The following is a 21,517-nucleotide window of genomic DNA, read 5'->3' on the forward strand; positions in this document are numbered from 1 at the left end:
GTGTGGTAGAATGGCATGTGCTTACAGTCCTTTCCCAGGTGTGCAGCCAGGGCTAGGAGCATGCCAGGAGGGTGGATGTGATGGATAAGGAAAGTCCTCTTTTTCCAAAGATCTCTTTCCAGCTCCAAGGTCTGTTTCCAAGGGTCAGTCGCAGAGCAGTGGCTGGCACTGGATCCACAGGTGGAGTTCTCTGGTGAGAGAGGCCGAGACGCTGCAGCCTGAGCGGTGCTTGTGGACGTGCAAGATCTTTGTGAGCAATGAATTTGACTTATTTCCTTTCCTCTCTGCTCAGGACAAGTTGTTCTGGATTAACGATTTTGTTGTGCCCAGCAGTCCAGGGTGAGACTGTTGTATCCTCAGGAGGAGGAATTGGTTTCCCACAGAGAGAGCAGCACCACCAGAGCTATCTACACCTTTGCTGTGGGTGTGTCGTGTCCATCTGTCCATCCCACAGCATCAGGAGCTGTGCTTGAAGTGGCTCAACACTGGGGTAAACAAACAAGCAAACCTTTACTCATCCAAGCACACATCTATATAATTAATGGTTCAATGCATTGCTTTGTGCAACTCAAGGCTTGTTTGGATAAGAAACATTCTTTCAAATTTAGTTTCAGTAGGTTTTGATAGTTAGGATTCAGCTCTCACCTGAATTCAGTGTGTTGGTTCTGATTTTTCCAGTTACTGTTGTAACACGTTTACTTATTTTGCCACTTTATCATGGCTAATGTAGTTGAACCAGTACAAGTCCAAGGGTGAAAGCAGCCATCTTAGTAAAAATTGATTTATTTACTCTACAACAGGATATGTTCTTTGTATCTCAATGATGCAAAACTGATAGAGCTAAGGTAAATCAATCTTCCACTGCAGGTTAGGCCTCAGGGTAGAAAAAACTAAAATATTTGAGAAATGGAAGCAGCAAAGGAATATTTAACTTCTTTGAAGAAGTATTTTAACATTTATGACACTTTCCTTGTTACCAGATTCTTTTTGCATCCTTTGCAGAATATCTGAGGTATCTCAAAGATTATAAGGTTGTTTCAAGCACTCCTGGACTAGCATTAATATGCTGAAATTCAAACAGCAGAAAACAAAACGCCCAGAGAAATACAGATTATTACCTTCAGAGGGGTTAATGTTATTTTTAAGGTCTCCTTTATGCATTCAGTCACTTAGGACCTGTCAGCACATCTTTTCTGAGCAGTTGCACTGTGTTAAGCTGCACTCTTGGTCACTTTTATTTTTTATTTATTTGTCTGATTTATTTTTAACTGGAGAATGTTTATGGGAGTGACAGACAGTGGAATTTTCTTTCACTCACACAGTAGCATGCACGAACAGCACAAGATATTGGAAAAAAAAGGCAATAAAATGATAAAAATGAGCCTGCAGCTGGATAGATTGAACCTATAATGATGGGACTGTTATTGTTTTATTTGAAATGCATCAGATTCTAAGTCAGTGATATCCTCCTGAATTAGCAGCCTTTCTAATGAACAGAGAAGGGTTAAATCATGGTATTGCAGGGACATAAAGCTTTGTGTAGATGGGTGGAAGGCTGCTGATTGCATGGAGAAATGGGTGATATGAATGGATGGCACGGAGCTGCTGGTGGGGACGGCAAATTGATGAAAAGCAAAGGTTCATTGACTTAGAGGCTGCCTGGATGATTTATGTTAAATTATGGTGAGTGCAGCTGGGGCACGTGTGAGACATTTTCCTTTCAAAACATAAATGAAATAAACCATTTACCAGTTGAGTTGCATTAATCAATTGTGACCCATTTGTTTATTCAGTTCTGTTTTGTAGCACTGCAAATAAGATGGGTACACATATACAAATAAAGGCAAAACTAGCCTAACACACAGTGATTCATATAAAGCACCATTTTAATTTGAAAGTGCAGTTGGAGGATGTCTTACATGTCAGAAAATAGCTTTCATTATCTTTTTAATTGATTGCACATGTAACAGGTTCTGACTTTTTGGCAGAGGATTTGTTGGCTTTCTTTGCCACAGATTTATGCTACATCCTATTACAGTGTAGAAAATTGGAATACTGAAGGATTTAAAAGGCTTGTTTTCTGTAAATTCTTACTCTTCACTGCTGAAAAAAGATTGCCATAAAACTGCACAGACTGTCAGAAATGCTGTCAAATATAATGAAATACCATTTTTCTTTTTCTTTTTTTTTTTTTTTTTAACTTAACCTATGGAGTTAAATGAATCATAGAGCAGCCTGGGTGGGAAAGGACCTTAAACATCATCTTGTTCCAGCCCCCCAGCCATGGGCACAGAAACCTCCCACTAGACCAGGTTGATCAGAGCTCTATCCAATCTGGCCTTAAACACTTCCAGAGATGGGGCAACCACATCTCTGGAAGTCCAACCACATGGACAACCTGTTCCACTGACTCACAGTGCTCTTAAAATGAGAAGAATGGTTCAAATACCTACAGAAAAATTATGAGGTATTGAAGAACCTTTTAATAAATGTCAAGAACAGAAACTTTACATCCAAAGCATGTATCTGCACCAGAATCTGGTAATGCATCCCCTCTTCAAAATTCCCTGTTCAAAATTTACTGGAAGCAGACCGCAGAGATTTGTGTGATGGGAAGAGATATCCCAAGAGCTGTGAGTTCCTCTGTGAGGAACTTCCACTGTAAATGACTGTTTCTGGCTGTGGTGTAGTGAAGGCTATGCCATGGAGTCTGTAAATCCAGACAGACTCCCCTGTGCAGCCAGGGATAGCTCTGGGATTAAATCTGCTGCTGAACCTCATCACGCTGGCAATCTCAGCTGCCTGTGTGAGGTCTCGTGCTGACCAGGAAGCCCTGGATATCTGGTATGGGATTCTCAGGTCTAGTCCTGTGGGTAGTTTCCTTTTCTCCTCTATGAAAACTCTTTGAAAGCATCTTTCATCTCCCCAATGTAGGTAGGAGAGTTGTGCTCTCTGCCTCTTTGCATGTGGGTCAGTATATTCATGGTCAGGTGCTTTGAGCCAGCAAGCTCTGTCTTTAAAGTGTCAAAAAATCCATTCTGTGTATAATTTGCTGTCACTCCTATTTCTAGACTTCATGAAGTCAGTCATTTTGACAACCTGACACCAGCCAGGTACACTACTGGAGAAAATGTATACACAGGAATGTTCCTGGTTTTGCATGGTGAAACAACTTATTAGACTTTCATGCCTTTTAATTTTATCATTTTTTTAATAAAAATGTTCCTTTGTAATGAATTGACAGAAAGTGAGCTTGAGTTTATAGCAGACAAATTTAAGAAATATGGTGAACCAGGAAGCTGCTAGACAATTTTCTGGTTCTTTCAACAGTCAGACTGTATTTCATATCACAGTTTACATTACAGATAATGTTAAATAGCATATGGTTACATTCTTTGAATTAAATCCTAGTTCTTCCTAAGTTAGTGATAGAATTCACATTGATTTCAAAATCATACTCATTGCCTGATTCATAAGGAATATTCTTCAAAAAAAGGAAAGGTATCCTTGGGAGAAATTTCAGCCTGGAAAAAGCGGGAATACAAGTTGTCACTGGAGTCTTGTGGAGTCTGGGGAAAGCAGAGAGTGAACAAGCAGAGAGTAACAAGAATTAACTATTTCCTGCTGGGCAGTTTAGCATGGCCAATAGAAGCTCAGAGCTCAGTTCTGAAGAGCTGGTTGTGATTCTGCAGCTCAGCTGTGGTTTCTAAGCTCTCTCAATCCATCTGTTGTAAACATGACAAATATTAATTGCTTTCTTTTTTTCCGTATTTTTTAATTTTTGGCCTACATAAGAGATCAGAGAGAGATTTGGTTGGCTTTAAACAAGCAAACTGATGCAACTGGGTTTGTGACACTCTGGAACTACAGAATAACAGTACTGTAAATTATTTCATGTCTTTTCCCTGAGCTCATTCCATCCAGCTTTGTAATTAGGTCCATGAGGGCCGAATGCAGGCCAGATGAAATCACTTACATTCCACCTGCCTGCACTGGAGCAGACTTTGCACTATATATAATATGTGGGAGTAAGTGATAAGATCACCATGAATAGTCCCTCTGTTCAGTAATGATCATGGGGAATTCTAAGAATGTCTGAAGAGAAGCATCTTTCTTTTGGAAGGAATTTATTCCTAGCTTTAGGAGATTTAGGTTTCAAGGAGGTTATAAAATGCCTATGTAGACTGTTGTCTGTATTCTTATAAGCAAAATAAAAACCCAAATTGTTGCTGTTGAGCTGTTTCAAGTGGAGAATTTTTTCATCAGAATGACAGTATATTTAACTTGAAAAGTATAAAAGTATGCCTTACAATTTTTCTGTGGCAAGCCTCACAGAAGTGAGCACAATCACAGGATTAAATATATGCAGGAGGAAAAGATCAAAGCTCTTCTGTACTGGGGTGCAACTTTACACAACCTCCAAGTGGTCTTGCTAGAAGTCCTAAGTACAATTCTTATATAAGGCTTTGCTTTTAGAACACACTGAACTGACAACATAATTTCAATACAGGATGCTTTGGACTGATCCTTTGTTTTATTTCTCAGTTGTCAGTTAGAAAGAAGTAGTTGACAATCTACCTTTTTTTTTAAATTGTGTTGGGTAATCTTTAATAATCTTTAATATAAAACTTCACAGAAAATCATTATAAATAAGGATGATCCATGAAGTTTTATGTGACGTTTTATTAGAAAGAATTACAAAATGAAACAGTGTTAGTGTAAAATTTGAATGAGACTTAATTTATGCACTGAAATTGATTAGAAGATTTAGGTGATGCATTAAAATCTTTGCCAAAACCGTCTTATTAAATGAAATCCAAATTTCAACTGTTTACTGATGTAGTCCAACCACTTGGACGAATGTATATGCTTATCTCTGCAAGTTTGCGTATTTCCTTTATACATTATTCCTCTTTGTTTATTTAGTATTATTATCTGTAACATCTCTAAATACATCAAACTGAAAATGTCATCATAGTTTTGATTGTTTACACTGGAAATGCTTAACTTGATATTTTAAGATTGGAATTTCTTTACTCCAGTCCTGTGTTAAATGTCTGTATGTTTTTATCCAGTTCAAACCAGGATCACTTGACCATAGTGAGATCATGAATATTTGTGTGTGTTCATGAACTTTTCTCTGGATAAAAAGTTTCCAGTGCTGAAACCATTACCATTTAAATGATGTGAAAATATTCAAAGCTCATCTATCATGTATAAGCTCCAACAGGAATGCTTTTTAAAATGGGAAACAGCAGAAAGTTTAGTGAGTTCCATGAGTCCTGTGCTGCTACATATGCATCTTGGACCAACAGAGTTAAAATTAAAATATAAATAGGACAGCACTATGTGCCTGTACATGCACAACTGTGGATTCTCCTGGCTCTGCTGACCCTTCAGCCCCTGGGTCAGCAAGAAACTTAAAGCTGATTTAAAAAAATCATCACCTAAGTTTTTACAGGACAAAAATGGACACGTGTAACTCTCCAAAATCCTTTATTATGCTCCAAGCGAGTTATAATGAGAGTCACTCTATTCTTTTTTCCATTTGTATTAGTGGTAGAAAAGGATATGGAGGAGAAAATCTGTTTTGATCAGAGTTTTATGAAGAAAAAGGAAATAACAAGAAGACACTACATGTAAAATATTCTACTTTTATTGAGATTATATTATTTTCCCTTGACTTTATTATGTTGTCACAACCTTTTTATACTCCCAAACTGTCCTCAACAAAAATACTTCATAAATTGCAATACTGGGGCCACCTTCTACAGGTTTCAGGTTTAATCCTTAAGAACACAAGGTGAAAGTTTTGGGAATCATCACTTGGTATTTCTCCTTGCTATTTTTACTTTGCAGTCCTTCACAGAATTGTGGTACCCAGAGCATGCTGCCCTCACCAAGTATAAATAAATTTCCATTTCCTATTTCTGTTCTGTTTTTACTGCTCACAGACTAGCTAGAGTTTAACACTTAATTTCTATTCCATGTATTTATTTTCTACCTTTTGAGCACACAACTTGGGTCCATTTGCAGGAAATCCCTGTGTGCTCTGGCGCTTTCCCACTTCCCTTCGTGTGGCACTCTGGGAAGGACATCCCTTGAACCCTGCTGTGCTTGGGAGCCATGGAGAAGCTCTCAGGGCCTCCCTGGTGGCACCTTCTCAGTGTGGAGAAGGGAGTGCACAGTCCAGCTTTAATCCCCTGTTTTGGCTGATTGTTTTGGTGCAATGATTTCAGTCTCCCTGCTCTGCAGTGGAAGGTTTTTATCCCTCCTGAGTCACCGGGGAAGGAACCAGTGATGCCTCAGAAGCAAACAGTGGGTTCCACCAGGGTGAATGAGGCAGTTACTGCTGTGATCAAAGGATTTTCTTATGTTTTTCCCTCTGTTTCTACCACAGTGTGTTTTACAGAAAGTTTTTGTTTGTTTTCTGTGGCAACCATAGGTTTCTGTTAGAGCATTCTGCACATCTTTGCAGTTGGGTTATGGTTATATGTTGTTATTTTTATTTTTTTTTTTCATGAAATGGCTTTGTGCATTTGGAATTCTTCCATTAATATTCCAACTTGAACAGAGGAAATAATATAAAAGATTGAGTGCTCTGGGAAAGAGGAGTGATGTATAACGCTGTCATTTCAACACACAACCAAAATCTTATCAGATACAGAATCTCAAAATTTGGAATACTCTTCCCTGCATCAATTTGGACATGGTTTTTACTGCTCCTCTTACAACCCTCTGTTGACACCAGTGTTCCTTACAAAAGCAGCTTGAAATCACTGCCTTTACATCCCTTAAAACATTAATCCCTTGTTCCAACACGTTGTAAAATGTCAACTGCTTGTTAGCATGATGCAATTAAAGGACACATAAGGCAGCAATGAAGAAAAAGACAAATGTTCTGGCCTGCATGAAATAGAAATGTGAGGATGCAGGTCCCTGTTGTGTTGCTCTGGGTGAAAAGTTTTCATAGCTTTCTAAGTTTGCTGTTCTCTCAGCTGTGCTCATGTTTCTGCTTGTCAATCCAAACCTTAACCCTAATCACTGAACCCATAAGAAAAAAGAAGGAAAGAGGCAGGGTTTGGTTGGGGTTTTTCCCCTGTTAAAATAAAATAAAGATGTTGTAAAATGTGTTTGCCACTGGGAAATTGCAATGCTCAGTTTAAATTTTGATCCTTGTGTAATTTCTGTGTTCCTTGCATGATCCATTTATGTGGTTTGAAGGCACTAATGCAGGTGTTTGCACTTGGATGGACATTCCCCCCTGCTTTCCCTACTGCTTTTTGCTGTGGGATTTTTAGGAATGTCTCAAAGAACCTGTCTTCTTCCTGCTGCCAGAATTAGGATGAATTGATCCACATCATTTGGCCAGAAACACTTTGTGGTCTAAAACCTACCAAGACAGCTCTCCAAGAAAAGAACAACAGTACTGCTCTTCCCTCTCCCTCTTTGCTGTATCCCCAGGTGAATGCTTGCCTTCTTATTTATCTTCCAAGTGGTCTTGCAGTCCTTGCATTAAGGCAGAAATGACTGCTCTGCCTGGAATTCTACTGCAGTGCTTCCAGTCACAATTTTATTTTTTTGCTACAGCAAGAATTAAATATTTCAACTTTTAGCATACTGTACAGCTGACTACCCACACTGGGCACCAGAGAGATTCTGTATTGTTGGCTTTGGCAGTTGCTAGATCTAAATACTGCTCCATTATTTTTTTTTATTGTGTTCTCTTATAGCAACTGAATGTTTGAGTTTATAGAAACAAACAGAAAATGTTTGCTATCCCCTCCCTCCGGGGTTCCTTTTCCTGGCAGTAGTCTGGCAGTGCCATTCACGTGTCAGCTGTGTGTGGAGGAGCCCCTTTGTTGTTGTGGTCTCTTTGCTGCCCAGGCTCCAGGAGCAAGGTTCACTGTGTGCACAGGTGCAGAGGCTGTGGTGGGAGCAGGACATCTCAGGGGCAGCTGTGCACTCGCTCATGATGGATTTTTAACTTGGCTTCAGCTTTAGCTTAGAGGTAGACGAGCAGAATCAAAGCAAAAGTGTGTCTTGTCCCTGGTACAGCAGTGAGAGAGGGGATTTATGCTGTGCCTGTCAGGGTGGGTAGCTGGAGTGCAATCTGTGCTCAGGTGGGAGTGGGGATGGATCCTGTGCTGTCTCATCCCCTCTGGTACTCAGCTGTCACACTGGAAACAGTGTCTGGCAATTGTAGATCTTTGTTTTTCTTTTCCTGCGATCAGCATGGTTGTTGGTGCCATTTCTGCCTTTGCTGTGATGCTGATTTGAAAAAGGTAACAAGTAAAATTGTTTTAAATAACAAAGGACTTAAACAGCTCTTCCATGTTGTAATTTCCATCTAGCTATACATTACTATTAAGTAGCAACTAATTAGCATATATCTTAATAGTCTGAAGGGCCTGAGAACCATTCTGTGGTTTCCATTGTGTCTGGAAATTAACTGAGTCCTGGCATGCTTGGTTTAATCAGCAGGTTTCACTGTGAAAATGGTGATTTATAAATTACACAACATGGTTTAAAGCTCAGCTTCACAAAAATAAGAGAAACGGATTGCCTGATGTGCAGCAGGCCAGCTGTGTGATTGTACACTCATTTCTGTGACTGCAAACTGATACTGAAGCCTGTTATTGTTGATAAAATTAATCATATACTTTGATGTATTATCCTGTAAGTATGCACAGAATTCCCATTTGGCAATCCATTTGATAGCTTAAGGAGGCCCTGGACTCCAATTAGCACCATGTGATAGAATTAAGCTTCAGTGCCACCTCTTGTGAATTATTAGTAAATGTTGTCAAGCACCTGCTTATATATAAAATATATATATAAAATATTTATATAAACAAATACCAAAATAGTAAATAGAATATATAAATATATACAATATATTTATATACACTATAATTTTTTATTTATTTTTTAGTTAAGCAGATGATATCTGTTATCAGGCTGACTGCTGAGACCAGCCATTAAGCTTTTGGACATAGGCTCTTTTCCAAGTCTCTGAAAATATCTCTGATAATGTCACTTCATCATGTGTGTGGTCTTGCTCCACAAAGAGTTGCAGTGTTACATTGGAGGTTCAGTTCTTTCCTTGTAAAAAGGTGACTGGAGATGATTTGTAAAGTTGTGGGAGGAAAAAAGAATTAAAGTTTATATAAAATGTCCCTTTTGTTGCTTGTTCTCACAGGATTGTTACTGGGATCTTTCTTCAGTGAACAAGGCTAGAAGGCTATTCCATTTTTGTGTCTTAATTTCATATAAACCTGAACTTTCTTCTTCACAGGATGTTCACAGAAGAACGAGATGTCAAAGCCTGTCCTAGAACAGTTCTTAGCTCCCTGACAAATGAAGCTGTTCTTATGCTTGACAGACTCACTGCATGTTGCCTAATACAGGAATCCATTTTATGCAGGACCAAAGTTTAGTTTTTTCCTGTTTACAGAAAAGTTTCAAGTAAGATTCATATTTCTACCTGGAGTTATTAGAGTTTGTCCAGCTTTGTTTGGAATCTGGGTATGAGGTAGGGCTTGTGTTGGTGAAGTCCACGGAAATGAGTGATACCAGTTGTCTCTGCAGATCTTTTTATACATCACTAGTGTTCCTCAGTCCTTATTTCATAGTTTTGCTTGTTCTTTCCAGGCATAAACAGGCTTCTGATAACTAATTCCATTTTTAAATAAAGAACCCAGAAAATGGTATAAAATTTTTGTCTGTGCTTCTGTGAAAAAATTTCAGGAGGTGTTAGAATGTAATGCAGAACACAAAGCATGGAGAATGTGAGCAACCCCTCTGTGAGATTGTTAAATCAGGTTGGGTTTGTGTTTGCCTTGTGCTTGGCTGATTTTGGCAGATGGTTGGCAGCAAGCTGGCAGGGATTTAACCTGTGCTAGCCATGGGCAGTGGTGTCTTATCTAAGGGCAGGAAAAAGAGAGACAAGATGTTGCAGCTCCTTCTGCTGACATGGTATGGCTGTCATACTCCTACAAACTCAGCTCTGGTGGGTTGTCTGTCATGACTTTACATGAAGGAAGGGGTTTATGCCTTCATTTTCAGAATTGCTATTTTAATTGGACCTTTAAAAGTTATTTTTTTCCTCCTATCTTACAGCTCCATCTGCTGTTGGTGCACTTGATGATGTTTAATCTCCAGTTTTCTCTTAAACTCACACATGCAGCAAACAGCTGTTTCCATCTTTTGTGCACTCTTGGACTTCAGTACTTTCACTGTCCTCCTTGGTCTCCCCAGACTTCCCTGCTTCTTTCCTCTTGCCCATGATTTAGTGTAAGTGCTGTGAGCATCCCCAGGACACTTCTCTGAGTGACAATTTTATTAGTTACTCAGCTCTCTTTGGGTCGCAGGCTGAAGACTGCTGTGTGTAGGGATTGCATGGCAGATGGGTAACATCTGCTGGAAAAGTGTTCTTATCCATGCACACATCTAATTGTTATGTTCCTGTTACTGTAGCAAACTTGCCTTGATCATTGCAGTCTTACTTCACCAAATTGAAATAGTTTTGTGGGTTTTAGCCTCTGTATCTCCTGGCTCCTTGTACATCAAACATCAGCTTTCCTTTTGTACTTCCAAGGCTCTTTGCTGTGATTCCTGTCGCCCTTGCTCTGTTTCTCTGGTTAATAAGTAACATACTGTCACCCCTGACCAGTCCAGGGCTCAACCCTTTGTTGTTCATTTTTCCCATTCTCCACTCAAGACCTTTATACTCTTTTTGTGGCCTTTTGCAGCGACAGATGCCACCACAACACCTGATGAGCTGCCTCATTATTCTTCTTCAGTGCCTCATATAAAGTCTCTTTTTTGTGAGCAAGGTCCAGTTTGGAGGCTCCTGTGCAGGAAGTATTTCCTCACTACTTCCAAGGAGCCTCCAGTTTAGCTGTGTGTATCTCTGGCAGCACTTCCCATGAACTCTTTGGGATGTGGAATAATTTTGGCACAATGCCAGACAGAATGGCATGTGGCCTGACAGTGGTACTAACATGTCTTTGCTAAACACCTGAGCTGCAACAGAGTGAAGCCTGGCCAGGTGGCAGGTGGGATGTTTAGAAACTTTAGGGAATGGATGTGCAGAGAGATCATTATCCTTGTATTTTGTAGCTCTCACACTGTACTCTTGTGATAGCACTCCCGTGCAACTGGAGCTTGTCTGTTACTCATTCTAGAGTGAAATCTTCCCAAGTTTATGTTGCTCTTCTAAGGAAGACATGAAACACAATTAAAATCAGCTAGCATTTATTCTGGAAAGATATAAATGTGGCAGCACTGTTCAGCTGCTCCTTTGTGATGGTTATTAATCATTCAGGATGCTTTATGAATGTTAAAAGCTGTCCTGGCGTGGTGCAGTGGGGAATGGGATGCCTCATCCAGAGCTTCCAACACTCCCAGCTACAGCCCATCCTTCTCTGTTCAAAACATTTCCCATGAAGGATTTAGCAGTGGTGAAACCAGATCCTGTTCTGAAGTGTTTGTCTGGATACCATACTTTTGTGGACTGTGGGTGGGGTGTTTTTGCAATAGCGAGATCTAGCAGATAACAGCAGGTCTCATACTGACCATCTTGTTTTGTTGCTTCACAGAAGGAAGAGTTTCCCAGCACATCAGTCTAATTAGACCACTGTTTATCCACCCAGTCCAGAACTCCTTTGTAAGTTGCTCACTCATGAACTAGAAATCACAGTTGAGTAGCATTAGCAAATGTGCAGCTTATGGAGCCTCTCCCTCTCTCAATGCCTCAATTCAAACTCTCAGTCCACTTTTGTATGGCTTTCAAGCAATTGTATATGTGCACATGAATATACATAGGGACATATTCATATATCATATACTTCATGTATTATTTGTAATTGGTATGATGAAACTTTCTGAGTATCAAAGTGACTTGCTTCAGCATGTAGTTTGTAGATCTTACATGTTTCACAGCAGTATTGGTTTACAATGTTTTATAGTGTCAGCCTACCACCATTTGCACTGCTTTCTGTAGAAATGTTGGGCCCTGAACCTCATCAGGAGCAAATTTTGTTCTTAAGAACAAGGGGAGAGCCATTTTTTTGCATTGTGGTGTAATCACTGCTGGAGTATCCTGTCTACTGCAGAGCCAGGAACAACTTGCTGGTATTGGAGGGGAGGTCAGGGAGCTGGGAGTGCCACTGAAGCCTTTGTTACCTGATCCAATGGCTTAAGACAGCCAAGACCCAAAAGCAACACCTTGGGGAACAGTGGGGAGCAACTGAGGCGTGTGGGGCATGGGTTGTTGCTGCTGGGAAGCTTGTGTTTGGTAAATTTGGAGATAGTGGCATTATTTCCACAATTAGAACCTGCTCATTTTGTGAGGGAACAGTCAGGGGTGGTGATAAATAAATGAGCTTGTGAAGAGGAACTTTGGGGAGTAGCAATTAGAAACTGATTCTGTACGGCAAGGCTGCCTAGGCAGCTCTAGGATCTCAGAAGCACTCCCAAAGGGCAGCTTAACAAAGCCTTTTTAGGCTCAATAATCATCATGGCAAACCCAGGCCAACAAAAAGCTCAGCAAAATGCTCCATCTAGTTCTTGTTCTCACTAAATGGGAGACTTTTTCATGATTGAATTCTGAACTCTGTTGCCATGGACGAGTGTCACGCAACATTAGCAACCGATGAAACTGCTACAAAGCCTGCAGACTGCTAACAGATACTGGAATCAGTGACCCACACCTAGAAATACTTGTTTTTCATCCAAAAAATCCAATTATTCAAGCCCAATGGAAAGTAACTGTCCTCGTAGATAATTCCTTGTGGTACACCTCTCTGGATGTCTTGCTTCTTAATGCCTCTTAGTGTGTTGTGGGTCTCTGTTGAATTCTCCTGGAGAAATGAGGGTGAGGTTCAGTGATGAACTGTGTCACTACTGAGTGGCCAGTCTGCCTCAAAGCTGTCATCTCCTGGGCCAGTGTCACCAGGGGCTCGGGATTACCCAAGTGAATCTCATAGAGGGCAGTCGAGATTGTTTCAGCATTTTTCTTTGCAATCTGTACTATGCAGGAAAGTCTACACACAGAAAGCAGTGAGAGAGAAGGGAGTACTACCTTGTACAGGGATTACCTGGAATTGCCTTTGTCACCCATAAAATGGGTTTAGCTCCAGGCCAAACAACTCCCATTCTCTCATCTCACATTCCCAGCTCCCTATTCTCTATGGATATACCAGAATTGCTGTATCTTGGCTTTCCCTTTGTCCTTGCTCGTCATTCAGGTGTCACTGATTATCCCTAAACTGAATCTGTTTGTTGCTAGTAATAACCAGTGATTAGAATACTTGAAAAATATTAATATTTTCCTGAAAATAAAGCTAGTGCTGGGCAGAAGTTACTAATGCAAACATGAGAAAGATGCAAACATGGGGGGTAGATTTTGTATTCCAGAAAGGTGAAATAGTTCACGATAAGCAATACACCTGACAAACAGCAACACAAGTAATTTTTGGCATTCATATGAGCCAAGAAGAATACATGCTGTTCAGAAATCAAGGGGATAATGAAGTATTTGGCTATGGTAGAACAATAATATCCAGACTGTCCTGGAGTTCTAAAAGCATTTACAATGTTACAGAGCTGCAGTGGCAGTTTGGGGCATGGATGCTTATGTGTGTGTATCTATATCCTAAAAGAAAATGAGTCTGCAATTATTTAAGCTTCAAAATGCCAAAAATTATTAGCTTGTCTTTGGACATAGTTTTAAGGTGCTCTTTAGGAAGTATAAATAAGCATTAATTTTAAACCAATCCAAACTTCAGCACTGGAGTTCACTGCTTGACCTGTAACAAGATTCTGTGACCCATGAAGGCTCATCTTCCTCTAATGCATTTGCTTTCTGTAATTAAACCTTATGATGGCCTTGCTGGTTTTCCATATTTTATAGATAGCCTGGAAGCTTGTTTGATCCTCTCTTTGAGTCCAGTTTTTCTCACAGCAGTCCTGAAAGTAAAAGCTGCATCTGAGGTCCTTGAAATAACAGGTATTAGAGAACTTTCTCTTATTTTATTTAAGTACACAAGGTTGCACAGTAGATGGGATCTGTTTAGCACAGGAACTTGCTGGAAATACTGTAAATGAGAGCTCATATTCAATAAGCACTGTCTAAAAAAATTGGGCTTTATTTAAGGCATTTCAGCTATTATTGTGCCTGGTCCTTTTTGAATAACAAAATGACACAGTGACTTTACAGCAATTAATAAACTCCTTGTTTTGATACTTGCTGGTGCTTCAGTGTGAGTTGCTTTGCAATGTCAGGCTGCTGGTACAGCCTGAGCTTTTGCCTCACAAGGATAATATGTCACCTTTGTCAGATGTTGCCTCTTTTGGTCCTCAATCTGTTTCATAAATGCTTGGAAGTTCAGCTGTCTTTTGTGGATTTCTTTCTTTTCTTTTTCTCCCTGCTGCTTCTGTTTGTTAGAGTTAATTGTTGTAAGACCAGAAGGAGACACTTTATTTTGGAGAAGATGAATAACAGAAGCAACTAGGACGTGTTGTGTTTTAGAAAAACTTGAGGACCCCTTTTGTGAAACTTAACATCAGTTAACAAAAAAAAAAAAAGAAAGAAATTATTAGCCCTTTTGTTTTCTTCTTCAAGTATTTCATACCTTGATGTTCTCTGCTACAGGCACTGTTTTGTATTCTGTTTGCTGAGCTGGTGAAGTCTGAATGTTTCATAAAAGCCTCTTTGGGAGAAAGAAGCAAGCAATTTCCCCTTCATGTGAGAGAAGCAGGATTATTAGGGCTTCATAACTTCTGACTCTCAGAGGCAGGAGCCAGAGAAGAGGAAGGTGGACCAGACTTTTAGAATTAGGGAGAAAAATCCCCCACAAGCAGCAATTTATTGCTTTAGCTCTAAGCTAATTTACTGAGTCATTCTTGTGGTTTAAAGGTTTCGTATTCTCGTGTTGCCCTGTGATTCCATAGTTCTGAGGCCATCATTAAAATGGAGACCTGGAAGAAAATACACAGAGACAGGCGTAGGCAGCAGTCCTGCTGTGTCTCCTTGGACACCCATGCCTGGGCTCCAGGGGTGGAATTTTAGGCAGTTACCAGGTTAGATTAGGTATCTGTCAGCTTGGTTTCCTGTTATTTAGAGCTTGTTCTTATGAATTTAATAAGTTGATGATACAATGAAAACCCATCAAGAAAAGCAATTAACACCAAAATACTGCTTATGGCTCAAAACTCCTGAGAAGCAAAGAAATATTCCTGCAGAGGAATATTCTGAGAATAGTGTACTTACACGCTTGGCCTGATCAGGTATGGTCCCTTGGGTCTCATCTCATGGCTACCATTGCTAGAAGAATCCTTGACTGTACTTCTTTAAGAGTTAATATCCAATGTTTGTAGCTTCTCTTCTTTTTGAGGCAATAATTCAAACTGTGCAGGTGCTGTTACATTGTTAGCAGGTGAGCATGAGGCACAGCACACACCAAACTACAAGGAACTTGCAGTGAGAGCAAAAGATGTGGCTGACAAGTGTTTGCTTTCCTCTCTTGTATCAGATAGGCTCTGCTTGTTGGCATCTTGTTGACTCTATCCCTGTAATAAACAGTGAGCACAAAGACAGGGGAGTGTATTTTGTTCCCCTGCAGTGACAGAATGGTGGGAGCCTGCTGTGCCACATGCTTCTAAAGCTGGCATCATTCAGGCTTTAGGTTCAGATGAATTTGCCTCTCTTTCCCAGGACTCCAGTAACAAGGATGCCACCGTGCAAGCTGCCTTGGTAATTTGGAGAAAGGTCTTGTTGTTTGGAGAAGGGTCAAAATTGGAGTGTTTGGCTTTGAACACATCAGGTACTGTCTGAAGGGCCCAGTCCAGGGGTGTATTTTTATCCCCTTAGGATCTGGTGTGCACTTCTCTGCACTGTGGACCTCTGGAGTTTCACTTAGCAGCCTACTCATTAACAAACAATCTCCTAAATTCAGTGTCAATGGCATCAATAATTCCCCAGCCAAGTTCAGCCAGTTCTGCCTAGCACACATCTAAATGCTGCTGAGATAAAACAAGCAATCAAACAAAAAACCCCAGACTCAACAGTGTACCTGGGTGATATTTACCACCAGCAGTGTTACTGAAGCTGCTGAGACTGTCAACAACCCCATGCTAAGAAATTTCTGTTCTGCCATATGACAGCAGTAGCTAAAATAACCCAGCCATACAGAGAGCCCCAGGACTTTATTAGCTTTGAAAGTGGACAAATATGCAACAAAAGAAGGTTTCTGCCAGAATAAAAATAAACTGTGATTATGGAATAACTTGTAAGAGTTAAAGCTGGGAAGATCAGACCTGAGGAATTAAAGATTTCTTGTTGTTTTTTTTTTTATTTTTCTGGAAATATCTTAAGTACTTGCAGCTGTAAGTGGAGGCAACTCTTTTCAATACTGTTGAAAATGAATAAGTACAAATCTTCATATACTATTTTAATTCCCCCCCTTGTTTTCTTTTGCTCTTTATTTCTTGCATCTCAGAAAAATTTATAAAGCAGTTTGTTAATTAGCCTTAGAAATTCATAGCAATGACCATATTACATTCAATAAAGCCAGCTTTAGTGCAGTGTGACACAACTGTGCAAGTCTCAAATTCCCTTTTTCCAGATTACTTTCTTAGTTTTGGTCTTTGAGAAACCAATTCATTTCTCTATCTGTATAACATATTATGCATTTGTGGACACCCAGGCAGCATGTTTTCCTCATAGAACCAATTTGTGCACAGGGCTTCTTGCCAAGAAAACAGCTTTCCTGACATTTAGTGAATCTCTGAGTCAGTTTAACTCAGCACAAAACTTGTTTGCAGAGGACCTGTTAGCTAAGTAGAAAATCTCTGAGGAACTTTTTGACCCCATCCCGGGGACAATAATCACAGAGAGTGGCTTCATTGGTATAGAGAAGGAGAAAGAAAAACCCAATGTGACCCATCTGGTTGCACTCCACTTGAAACAGACATTTCAAATAGTTTCTCTCAAAAGAAAATTTTAATAAATAACTTTAGAAAAATCTCTTGGCTTTGCCCTGCTCCCTTCTTGTACGAGGATAATGCTGTGCAGAGATCTAGAGGATTTTTAGGAGCCTGGTCTCCTAGCTTTAATCATCTTGTAAAATTCCATATAGACACATCATTTGGGGTTTTTTTCCCAAGTCTATATCTTACTCTAGAAGTAGGTAATCTTTGAATCTCTGTATTTCAGCCTCAGCTGGAAAAATAGTTCACTTTATGTATGTTCTGATTGTTAGGAATGAAAGCTCTATTTCAGAGTGGCTGCAGGAATTGTAACTCTTCAGCTGTGCTGGTAAGAATGTTCAGCCAAAAAAATGAGATACAAGATCTTTTGCTGGACTACTTTTGAGTTGATCTGGGATGACAGAACCTATTTCAGGCCAACAGTTATTCTAAGGTTTCCATGGAGATTAATGATGTCAGAGGAGCAACATCTGAATGCAGTTTGCTTGAAAACAAGGCTATAATGTTGTAGTGGAGAAGTCAAGTCTTTGCAATTTTATAAACTCACAGAACAGTGAAGCCCATTTTCTCATTGGATTGCAGTTTGCTTGTGATTTGTGCTGAATTTGAGCTGAAGTCATGCTTTCAGTGTGGTGTAAGGGATGATTTCAGTACTGCCTCATGCACCATCTGTTAGAGCCTCTACTGCTGTTCTCCTCACCTGCATACTGTAAGCATTCTCAAATTACTTTATTAAACCCTGGCATTTTCTGTTTGCTCTCAGTTGCCTTAAGGGTGATGCCCAGGTTTCCTTGTGAGTATATTTGCAATGGATGAGTATTAAAACTAGAATAAGTTACAGCTCTGCTGAGTTTTCTGACATGTAGGAGCTGCCACAAAGGATGGTAGGGGGAAAACAGTGGAGAAGTGGCAAAGCAGGAAAATACAAAAGGTAAACAGAGGCATAATTTAAAGCTAAAATTTGACTCTTAGGAATTTGAAAATTGTTACCATTACTTGCAGTTTTACAGAGACTAAAACTCCACTACAGAGAGATTGCTGCCCAAGGACCCAAATGTGTTAATAATGAAGGCATTGTATTTTCACACAGGCCTTTTACAATGGTAGGGATTAGGAGACCTGAAGGTACCTTGATGCCACTGAAATTCCATAGCTTTTTAGCAATTTCTGACTGGAATCAGGCTCTGCAAGCATTGCTGGTTCCTTGTTATTACCTAGTATATAACACAGTTCCACAACTGTGGTTCTGCAGTCATTGTTTAAGGGATTCTTACGAAGATGTTTGCCAAAATAGAAAGTCAAGAAGCAGTACTTGAATTTGACAGAGTATGGGAGAATAAAGACTTTTTCAAAATAAGATAAATGGAGGGAAAAAGTGTTAAGATTTTTATCAACTTTTTATATAAGTTGAATTCAGTTTTATTACAAAGCACTTGTTGCCCCTATAGAAGCAGCTGCCAGTAGAAAGGAGCTCACATCTGTTGAAGAGTAGTCAGAGTAACAGTAACAATGGTAAACAATGTCAAGTCTTTGCTTTCCCTGGTTTTGTCAGGAGATTATTAAGCAGAAACCAGTCTTTTCTGGAGCATCTACTGTTCTTCAGTCATCAAACTTGACTCTTGTTTCTTAACAGTAATTGTAACAGAAACAACTTTTGTGTAAAGGGGAGCACCAGACTATGGAAACTCGCTTTTATGTCTTGCACGAGTTATCAAAATGTACTCACATTTCAGAGAACTTATTTTATTTTTAGAAAGTAAAGCAGCAAAGCACCTCTGAGCTCAGATCCTTTTATGTCTGAGTTCAGCAGAAAAGGACTTATTTTTTCCCCCAGGCCAGTTTCTGAATTCCTGAAATGCAAAGCTTTCCCAGCAAGAGAATGGCCTACTCTGATACAAACCAACTGACAGCTCCTCCTGAAAATCAGGACAAGTTAATACATTCCACATGTTCCCTGCCCCAGTTTTGGAAATTGATTATTTTGAAAAGCTAAGTAAGCCTATCTTTATTTTGCAGGAAATGTTTGGTGCCATCAGGCAGCAATGCTGTTAAAAAGAACAAAGCTGGAACAGCTTTTGATAATGTCCTCAGAGAAATGGCCAATTGCTGTACAAGTGATACAAACGGGACTGTTTGTTCTCACTGGATGCTGAAAAGCACTTGAAAGTTCACACACTTCATCATGAGCCTGAAAAGGAGTGAAATTCTTTTGAAGCCTGTAATATTGGGCCATTTTGATAATCTGCCCCCCTATCTGTAATCTGCCCCTGTGTGACTGTTCTACAGTAATGCAGTTCTGAGTTTTTGATGATTACCTGGAGGGTGGCAGCTCTTGTGTATTACTTGATTTCAAAAAAGGGGAATATTTGTTATGAGATTATGCCTTGTATGAAGCAATACAGTCTTTTTGCAGGTCTGGGCATAGCAGGTTAGCAAGTTTCATACACAGATAGCAGGAGTTATCTCAGTGTGGGAAGTGAAGCCTGGGTGTAACAACTGCAGGCTGTGATCTTGTTCTTGCTATTTCCTCTGAGAGATTAAGGTTTAATGAAATGTTCTGTAATCCATAACAGTGTTGAAGCACCTTTGTGTTTGTTAAATGGGCAGAGAAAGTTCAGAGTAGAGGGGAGTTAATGAGAAACATTATTGTTCCATATGTTTTTAAGCACATTCCTTCAGGAGAATAATCTTTCACATCTACTGAGTCATGCAGAGGGTTGCATAATTGATTGATGTGTTATATGCAAGTATCCTCCCATCCATCTAAATTTCTCCCTTCAAACAATGCCTTTTGACTGGGTCCTGTTCCTGTCTAACCATGTTTGGCAATGTTTTGGTATGCTGAGTTTACTTGACCAAATACAAAGTTTACTTAACCAAATAGAAAGTAACGGCCTGACAAACACAGAGATAAGGATCACTAAGCTTGCAGCAGCACATAACATCTTTTTTAATATTGTTGGGGGGTTTTATACTTTGCTATATAAAAAAGAACAGTCAGATGTCTGCTTCTACCTCCTTATCTTCTGATGACCTGTCACCCCTTCTCTTTACCTGTTGTGCCAGTGATTTTGGCCATGAAAGAGCCTTTTGTAGGTACCTGTTCACTAGTGGGAGGCCCCACCCACTGTTTGGAGCAGCTGGTCTTGGACAGCAAAAGAAGAAAAGAGAGGGAACCCTGTGCCCAGGTGATACTTAGCAAATCCTTCAATGCTGCTTCTCGTTTTCAACAACTGACTTCTCTTTCCCCCAAAACTGGAAAGGCAGATGCATAAAGCACAAAGTAAAAAAGGACATCAGACCACTTGTCGTGAATCTGTAGCCGTGTCACATCTTGGTTGGGAGGAATAGTTGGTCTAGGAATGAGGACTGAGACTTCTACTGGATGTCTCCCAGTATGAGGCTCATCATTTCAGTTGTTCACTGCAGGGATATGAAGGTTGTGCCCTTCAAGCCCAGCATTTCTGCATGGAAGTGGATGTTTGGAAGTGCACAGGCTGCAAATAGCTGCATGGCTGACTCCTTGTTTACCCTCAGCAGGAACGTCTGCATGCACAGTCCTGCAGGTGCAGCCAACACACAAGCGTTTTTCCCACGCTCTGCAGCCATCCCATCGTTTTAGAACAGGGCCTTGTAAGTTGATATATGATACTTTGAAGCTTTGGGTTTTTTGGGGTTTTTTTTGACTCTGTTTGCCACCATAACACTGCTCATTTGCTGCAGGAGTTTTCACTTTTAGGATCGAGTAAATCAGTTGGTCCAAGATTTCTGCATTGCCTATGTCACAGACAATAGCAAAGACTAAAAAGTTGCCAGTTCTTTACATACTCTTGAGAAAGGAGTGGTTTTAATTGTGTTGTTTAATTTGCATTTTGATGTAGCAACATAAAACATCCTGATATGTCTGTGTGTTCTTCAGTTTATAAAAATGAGTGTTTTGCTTCTGCATGGGAAAAAATCCTGAAGTTAGTAAAAACATTACTGCTATAATTCTTTCCATGTTAAGGGCCTTGAGGGTACTCCATATTATGCAGACAGAATGATCTCTGGCTCTTACAGGAGAGGGAGATGATTGGAGGGGTGGAAGCAGTGAGAGCACAAGGAGATTATACACACAAAGCTGGGGAAGAGGAAAGAAGAGCTGCCTTACCTAGTGATGCTTAATAACAATGATTGGAAATTAGTTTCCATCACACTGGATTGGTGGTTAATCACAGAAGAGTTCCAGCAGTTAAGCCAGAACATTTTTATGTGCATCTGTTTTTGATACTCTGGAGAATTTTTTCTTTCTTCCCTGGGACTGTGGGGGGTGGCTGCAAATGCTGTCAGAAAGATCAGAAGATCAAGGGAAAAAAAACAACCAAAACTCTCTAGCTTCAACTTTGCTATTTCTGTTTCAGTCCTAAAGCCATGGATCTGTGTCCAAAGCTTGCCTGTTTTCTTTTCAGCTCGTCTCATTTAGTTACTGGGTGATTAATAACTGTAAACTTGTCTCACTTAAAGTGCTGTACTAGTTTTATTG

At 39.9% G+C, this 21,517-nt stretch overlaps 1 protein-coding gene across 8 annotated transcripts in view; it reads left to right on the forward strand.

The window, feature by feature from the left end:
- PLCB4 (phospholipase C beta 4) overlaps window positions 1-21,517 on the forward strand; it is a 185,322-nt gene that overhangs the window by 53,897 nt on the left and 109,908 nt on the right. The window contains exon 3 of one of the 8 annotated variants that reach the window (XM_015620529.3): window positions 11,604-11,671. The exons of the other annotated variants lie outside the window; for them this stretch is intronic. The gene's annotated coding sequence lies outside the window, so the exon portion shown is untranslated. The remainder of the gene's footprint in view (window positions 1-11,603; window positions 11,672-21,517) is intronic. 8 annotated transcript variants of the gene reach the window in all.

This window comes from Parus major, chromosome 3 (assembly GCF_001522545.3).
Source record: "Parus major isolate Abel chromosome 3, Parus_major1.1, whole genome shotgun sequence".
NCBI lineage: Eukaryota > Metazoa > Chordata > Aves > Passeriformes > Paridae > Parus > Parus major.